Here is an 8,610-nt window from a genome sequence, read left to right on the forward strand (position 1 = left end):
TTTGTGTCTGCTTCGGATCCTGCTAGAATCCTAAAGGCAATGGAAGCTGCTTTAAATTTTAATGAGAACAGCACAAGGCTCTGGTTTATATCTGTCACCAGTCTTGACTTCATAACCTTTTTCAGCTGATGCAACTGCCTCCCTTATTTGTCACATTAATACGATAATAAATATTGACACAATCTAGGAGCTACTTTTTCCCCAAGAAGCTCCTGGCACTCCTAACGTTACACTTTCCAAATCTCACAATCCTTTATTATCAAGAAAATGGTCTTGACTGGTCAACAAGGATGATTGTTCTAATTCAGGAATGGAGAATGCATTAAGTATGTTTCAAGTCAAACCCTCGTTAAGAGTAGTAGGAAATATCTGACCACTGCTACTTTTATTGTGCCTGGAGAATGAGTTAGGACAAATTTTCCTGTAACAGAACATTAAGGTGACAACATCATATTGTTGCAAGAAATGTGAGCATGAAACTGATTGGTGCACAAGCCGCTCTATGGTACCAAATGCTAACAGACTGGAAGAGGGGAAATTTTCTCTCATTAATGTTAGTGTTGCAAGAATACTGGCAGATATTATCAGTGTGTTGCAGGCATTATCAGAGATCTAATGAATGAGGTGCTACACACAAATACTGTCTTAAAAGTCCCTGGTAAACAAACATTCAGTTGAAATCTCCTCTGAAATCGTATGTGTGGTTTGTTGTTGGTTTTTGTTGTTAAATGGTTTGAAGGAACAAAGTTGGACATGTAGTAAGTCAGAAGCATACTGAACAAAGCAATTTTTCTGTAAAAACGCTTTTTCACTTATGCAAGCTATTTTTGTAGAAAAAAATCTCACAGACCTTTTGAAAAAAAATCAAACTCCAACTATAGAGATGCTTATTTGCATGTTGATTCTGTTGCTCTTTGTATTTTGACTGCACCCACTGACAGAACAATCCCCACCAGCATTTTAAAGCCTCTGAAATCCACAACAGAGTCTCTCTTCCTCATTAATTTTGGACTTCATGTTTTTTTGTATGACTCAACTTGAAACCCTGGGTACCCAGGAACCATGGCTACTTTTGTCTCTGGTGGACAAACATGATTTTGCACTCAGTTCCAAAAGTTTTACTTTAGCTGTAATTCCATTGACTTCTATGAAGTTGCTTCTGATTTCCACTACTATGAGAAAAGAATCAGACCTTGTATTTTTAAGTATTCACACTAAGTATTCCCCATAATGCAATACGTTTTATTTACAGTCTTCTAAAAAAAAATCACACAACTCTTTTCTTTGATACAAAAAATACTTAATGTAAACAGTAGGGTACTAAATCACCCAGGCTAGGGACAGACATTATGCATAAACTGATTTAAGTGATCAGAAACTTCTATAAACCTGTAACAGAACAGACAGTCAGTGCACATAAACCAGTTTCAAAATGGCCGGAACTGGTGTGAGATAAACCTGGTTGAACATAGTATCAGACTTAACTGATATGGTTCAAACCAGTTTATGCAATGTCTATCCCAGACCCCTTGCTGGTTTAAGATAAAGCAAACACCCCCAGCATCCCAGAATGCTCCCTGGGCTGGGTGGGGCTCTCTGTTCCACAGTGGGGCTGGCCCCTCCCCTCTGCTCTCTAGCTGAAGCAGGGACCAGCCCTAGCAGAGACACTGGTGGGCATACCCTGGCTAAGGCAAAGTGGGCAGGGAGGGGGTTAATTCTTTCTTCCTTCCCCTCTTCCCCCACCTGAGCCTGGGTCTCCCTGTCTGGAGGGGAGTAGAGGAGAGGGGGCTGCAGCAGTGGCCCCTGGAGCTGGCAGACCCCAGCTGCAGGGAAGGGATGGAGGGAGGAATTAACCCTTCTCCCTGCCCCCTTCCTCTTAACGGTTGTCCTGCAGGGTGGGGAGGGGGACTCTTCCCCTTCCTCCTCCTCCCACCAGAGGGGTAGCAGGAGTGTGGAGCTCAGATAGGCAGGGTGTGGGTGGATGTGCAGGGACCCCCACACTTGCCCCATGGCGTGCAGCCCCTGATACCTGGCAGCAGCAGGTGGGGATGTCAGGGACTGTGGGGGGTTCCCTGTGCAAGTGTGGAGCTGCAGGCCCACAGCATGGAACCCTTGCAACAGAGGCAGCCAGTGCTGCACTGGGGGCTAGGAACACAGCCCCATGCAGCCTGCCTGGCCGCTTCTATCTCCAGGGCTCCACGCTGAACACCTACAGCTCTGCACTTGCACAGGGAAGCCTTGCGCTGGACTCCATGGCAAAACAGGGGATGGGACTCCCTCCACTCCTGGCACAGTGCAGAGACTGCAAGGCTGGGAGCAGGGGAAACAGGAGGTTCCAATGTGGGGCTTCCCCCACTGCCAGGGCTGGAGCTACAGGTGCAGGGAGCAGAGCCTCGGGGATAAGGCAAGCTCTGCTCCCTCCTTGCAGTGCTGTGCCTGCATCAGGCACTAGTGCCCTGATGTCCCCACCTGCTGCTGCTGCCAGGTAGCGGGGCCTGCACACCATGGGGGAGTGTGTGGGTTCCTACAGCCCCCACCCTCACCCCCTGCACAGCTGAGCTCCGCACTCCCACTGCCCCTCCAGGGGGAGCAGGAGGAGGGGGAAGAGTTCCCCCCAGCACGGAACAGAGCCTCCCCCTACCCTGGGGGGGGGAAGAGTGGGAGGAAGAGTCTCCTTCTGGGGCTGGACAGCAGCCCACAGAGGCCCCTTTCCCCACCCTGCAGCAATGGGGGAGAAGCAGGGGGAAGAGTCCCCCTCTGGGGTCAGGCAGCCTCACAGAGCCCCCCTCCCCACCCCACAGTGGCAGCAGGGGAGGAAGAGGGAGAAGAGCCCCCTCAGCATTGAACAGGGCCCCCTTCCTGGCCCTGTGGCAGTGGGGGGAGGGGGAGGAAAGGAAAGGTTTCCCTTCTGGGGCCAGGGACCCCTGTGCCGAGATTGCTCCAGGCTGTCATGGAGCTGCTGGGGCGGGCCTGCTGGGGCCTAGCCGTGCTCCCCCTGCTCAGCTCAGCTTCCCTGTGGAAGGGAGGGCTGCACTAGCAGCCCCGGGCTTCTGGCTTGGGCCACTGCAGGCATGTGCTGAACGTCTGTCCACTTGCAAACCAGTTCACTCTCTGCAGGTTAGACTAACTTGCAAATACTGAATCAGTTCAAGCTTGGGCTTTTTGAATGTCTGTCCCTATCCCCAGAGAAAAGAATCCAAAGCTTCTTAAAGACACCGTATACATGCCTTTTACAACCCATGTGAGTTAAAACACTTCTGAAATTTCTGTTTTGCATCTGCTACAGCACGGGTGGGCAAAATGCGGCCCATGGGCCAGATACGGCCTGACAGGCCATTTTATCTGGCCCGTGGGACCCCTAAAAAAAAATAGAAAATTAATATGGAAACATCAGACTGCCAGACCAAACAGCACCCACAACTACAGCCCAGCCCAGCCCAACAAGCGAAGCGAATAAACAGGTAAGAGATAGGGGCCAGGGTAACGCTGGGACTAGGGGGTCAGTACAGACATCCACAGGAGGCCTCAAATGCCTCTACACAAACGCTCGTAGTATGGGTAACAAGCAGGAGGAACTCACCCTCCTGCTGGCTGACACCAGCCCGGACATAGTGGGGATTACGGAAACGTGGTGGGACGCAACGCATGATTGGGCGGTGAATGTCAAGGGCTATAGGCTGTACAGGAGGGACAGGATAGGAAAGAGAGGTGGGGGCGTGGCACTCTATATTAAGGAGGAATACACATCTTTGTCAATTAGCAAGGAGTCAGGGGAGGGGCACTCTGAAGTGCTTTGGGTTAGAGTACAAAGCAGTCGAGGGGAAAGAGACTTCACCGTGGGAGTCTACTACAGACCTCCCAACCAGGGAGAAGAGCTTGACCACGAATTCTTGGGTCAGCTCACAGAGGTAGTGAAGGCTAAGGATGTGGTAGTCATGGGGGACCTGAATTTCCCAGACATCTGCTGGGAAGAACAGTCAGCCAGGTCTGAACGCTCACGTAGGTTCTTGGCCAGAGTGCAGGACCTCCATCTAACCCAGGAAGTGCACAGCCCCACCAGGGGGGATGCCTTGCTGGACCTAGTGCTGGCCATGGGTGGTGACCTGGTGAGGGGGCTGCGGGTGCTCGACCACCTGGGCAACAGCAATCATCGCCTGCTGGAATTCACCATCCAGCGCAAGGTGGCAAAGGCATCCCAGTAGGGCAGTGGCCCTAGATTTTAGGAGGGCAAACTTCAACGAGCTAAGGAGGATAGTTGGAGAAGCGCTGAGGTCCCGGGGGGGAGGGGAGCCAGGTGTCCAAGGAGAGTGGTCGCTCCTTAAGGAGACGATCCTCCAAGCCCAAAGCAAGGTAATCCCAACGAGGATCAAAGGGAGCAGGAGAGCACACAAGCCTCCATGGCTCACCAAAAGCATCCGGGAATGTCTCCTTGCTAAAAAGGAGGCTTACACCCAATGGAAAGAAGGGGCCATCACCAGGGAGGATTATTCTGTAGTTGCTCGGGGATGTAGGGGGGTAGTTAGGAAGGCCAAGGCAGAGATGGAACTGGATTAAGGACAATAAGAAGTCCTTTTTTAAATACGTAGGGGGTAAAAAGAAGGTTCAGGGTAATGTGGGGCCCTTGCAGGATGCATTGGAAAATTTGGTCGTCACACCAGATGGCAAAGCTAACATGTTTAACGATTTCTTTGCCTCCGTCTTCCTAAGTAGGGACCAGAACACCCACCTCCCTGCTGGGCCCCGGGTGAGGCACACCTGGGCCACGGGTTAGCGAGGATTTAGTTAGGGAGCTTCTGGAGGGGTTGGACGTATTCAAGTCAGCCGGTCCGGATGATCTCCACCCTAAAGTTCTAAAGGAACTGGCCGAGGTCATTGCAAGTCCCCTGGCACGGCTTCACGAGCACTCGTGGTGCTCTGGTGAGGTACCATCTTCAAAAAAGGCAGGAAGGAGGACCCGGGAAACTATAGGCCGGTTAGTCTTACCTCGATCCTAGCCAAGCTGTTCGAGAAAATTATGCTGGCACACATCCAGGAGGGGCCAGCAGGGGACTGCATGCTTAGGGGCAACCAACACGGGTTCATCAGTGGCAGGTCCTGTCAGACCAACCTGGTGGCCTTTTACAATCAGCTCACCAGATCATTAGATGCAGGGGTAGCAGTGGATATAGTCTTCCTGGATTTCCGGAAAGCTTTTGACACTGTCTCTCACCCCGTTCTCATTAAGAAACTGGGGGGCTGTGGTGTAGACACCCACACAGTCAAATGGGTCGCCAACTGGCTGGAGGGCCGCACCCAGAGGCTGGTAGTGGATGGGGTCCTTCTCAACCTGGAAGGATGTGGGCAGTGGGGTTCTGCAGGGCTCGGTCCTTGGGCCCACACTGTTCAACATCTTCATCAGTGATTTGGATGAGGGGGTAAAAAGCACCCTGTTCAAATTTGCTGATGACACTAAGATGTGGGGGGATGGGGGCACACTGGAAGGATGCAACAGGCTACAATCAGACCTAGACAGGTTACAAGGGTGGACGGACGAGAATAGGATGGGTTTCCACACAGACAAGTGCAAGGTGATGCACCTGGGGAGGAACAACCAGCACCATACCTACAGGTTGGGGAACTCCCTTCTTGTCAGCACGGAGGCGGAAAAGGATCTTGGGGTCATCATTGACTCCAAGATGAACATGGGCCGGCAGTGTGGGAAGGCAGTTAGGAAGGCCAACCGTACCTTGTCATGCATCCACAGATGCATCTCGAGCAGGTCCAAAGAGGTGATCCTCCCCCTCTATGCGGCACTGGTCAGGCCGCAGCTGGAGTACTGCGTCCAGTTCTGGGCGCCGCACTTCAAGAGGGATGTCGACAGCATGGAGAGAGTCCAGAGGAGGGCCACTCGCATGATCAGGGGATAACAGGGCAGGCCCTATGAGGAGAGGCTACGGGAACTGAACCTGTTCAGCCTCCAAAAGAGAAGGCTGAGGGGGGATCTTGTGGCCTGTTATAAACTAGTCAGGGGGGATCAGCAGGCATTGGGGGAGTCACTGTTCCCCCGAGCACTGCCAGGAGTGACCAGGAATAACGGTCACAAGCTGGCAGAGGGTAGGTTTAGGTTAGATATCAGGAGGCGCTACTTCATAGTCAGGGCGGCTAGGGTCTGGAACCAACTTCCAAGAGAAGTGGTGCTGGCTCCTACCCTGGGGGTGTTCAAGAGGAGGTTAGAGGAACACCTTGCTGGGGTCATTTGACCACAGTATTCTTTCCTGCCATGGCAGGGGGTCGGACTAGATGATCTGTTCAGGTCCCTTCCGACCCTAGAAACTATGAAACTGTGAATGTTTATCTGCCCCTGGCTGCCTGTCATGTGGCCCTCAATGGCTTGCCAAAACTTAGTAAGCAGCCCTCCGCCCAAAATAATTGCCCACCCCTGTGCTACAGGCATTCAAGGGATAAGCCAGAAATAAGAAAGAAAATTAATTACCTAAATCAGGTGGCTCTCAGTCACAAAATGCTCTCAACAAGCAACCAGTTATCTCACTCTGCCAATATGTCCCAGCTGACTACCGCTTTTCAGTACTTCTACTTTCTGCTTGTTTAGGTTAGGCAATATCCTGTTGTTGATGACGCTATGTTGGCATTCTCAGTGTAGCTCTTTCTCAAACAAGTTCTGGTTTAATTACTCGTGTTACTGGGGGACCAAGGTTAGATGTATTCTCGTTACTCGCAAAAATGTCTGCCAGACTTTACACAAAGGAGATGCCAAACTGGCACCATCTGTGAGATACTTGGCGTACCTCTTCCCAAACAACATTAACTATTTCCTGCATTTCATCTGTGAGCTCCAGACCCTCCCTCAGTAAGTAGCACAAGGTTCTGACCACTGCTACATGTGACTTTCCACTGCGCTGCAAAGGAAGCCTTGCAGAATGTTCTGCTGAGTTTTTGTATTGCATGTTCCTTCTAAAACAAAAGTGGGGCTAGGAAAACTATTTATAGAGGCTACACCAGGGGTGGGCAATTACTTTGGGCAGGGGGTCAGTTACTGAGTTTTGGCAAGCCATTGTGGGCTGCGTGACAGGCAGCCCAGGGCAGATAAATATTAATTTTCTAAATTTTTTAAGGGCCCCACGAACAGAATAGAATGGCCTGGTGGGATGCATCCAGGCCCCATGCCGCAGTTTGCCCACCCCTGAGCTACACTGCAGGTAACCTTTAAGCTAGGTACCCAGGGTGTTGCACCCTAGTGCCTTGTTAAACTTCTTTCTGCCACTCAAATGTATCATCCCTGTTATTAAAAATATCTGTTGTAACAACCCCTTGTACATATTGTTATATATGGATGCATCTAGCTAGATACAAGCAAATATATAGCATGGCAGATTTGAACTATAATGTTTTTACAACATTTTACTCATTATATCCTCCTGGGCCTAATATCCTGGCTAATTTGATGCAACAAAAGTAGTGTGGTGCCCTCTGGTGGCATAAACCAGAAAGAGGACACCAGTTCTTTAATGGCATCAACAGAAAAAGACAATTTTTTACATGATGCTTTTTATCAATGTGAATACTGAGGAAAAGACAAAAATGCTTGGTTGAAATTTCTGTATAGGTTCTCTGCGTCTCTTACATGTCATGAGATGACAATATAAACCTATAGATTCCTATTTGAACTCTCCGGTGTTAAAAACATTCTGACCTCTTGTGGCCTTTCTGGTATCTTCACAACAGAACTGCTCTATTTTTGTCTGTAGCCAAAACACAAGTGAAAACTAAGTGGTGGCCTTTACTGAGGGTGCCTCAAGTCTAAGAAGGGGTACCTGGAATCTTAAAAATTTACCAATCACTACATAAAATAAAAATGGCTTTGCTCAGGGCCTCCTTGTCATACCCATTTTGCAGGTAGTAAAACTAGGAAGCAGAAAGCAGAGCAGGAAATCAGGTGGGGGAGCACAGATTAGCAAGCAGGAGAGGAAAGAGAATAGGCAGGGAGCAGAAAGTAGGGCAGGAGATCAGGAAGGGAGCATAATAGGTCAGGGGGAGCAGAGTAGGGAAGAGAATGAGCAGGGAGCGCAGGCAAGGGAGAAGGTGGAGCAGGTGGTCAGACAGCATCAACTAAGGAGTGGAAAGCAGCGCAGGAGACCAGGTGGAGGGCATAAACTATGAAGCATAAGAATAAGCAAGGAGCAGGAGATCAGGCAGGGATCGTAGACGAGGGAGCAGAAAGTAGAGCAGGAGGGCAGTTAGAGAGGCACAGACCAGGAAGCAGAAAACGGGAGCAGGGGCGGCAAATGGACCAACAGCTCAGGCAAGGGAAAAACCAGGCAACTGGCAGTGCGGGAGGGCGCCAGACTCATTCGCGACCCGAACGCAAATCCCGTCCCAGCTGCCCTGCAGCAGTAGCGCCTCGCGCCTCCGTAGAGCCAGCAACTGGGCCCAAGCCAGGTTCTGCGCCTGCGCAGTTAGCACTCGGGTAGGAGCGGAGCGGGTGACGTGAATGCTACATACATGGCAGTTGGGGGCGTGGTGATGACGGAGGCGGAAAGGCGAGGCGCGCGGCCTGGTTGTATTTGCCCAGGAAACATCCAAATAAAAATGTGGGGGGTGATTCTGGAACAA

General features: G+C 50.8%; 1 protein-coding gene across 1 annotated transcript in view; it reads right to left on the bottom strand.

Moving 5' to 3' along the window:
* NLRC4 (NLR family CARD domain containing 4) overlaps nt 1-8,610 on the bottom strand; it is a 31,212-nt gene that overhangs the window by 22,287 nt on the left and 315 nt on the right. The window lies entirely within an intron of this gene.

Source organism: Crocodylus siamensis, chromosome 1, assembly GCF_052110815.1.
Source record: "Crocodylus siamensis isolate JL-2025a chromosome 1, ASM5211081v1, whole genome shotgun sequence".
NCBI classification, from domain to species: domain Eukaryota; kingdom Metazoa; phylum Chordata; order Crocodylia; family Crocodylidae; genus Crocodylus; species Crocodylus siamensis.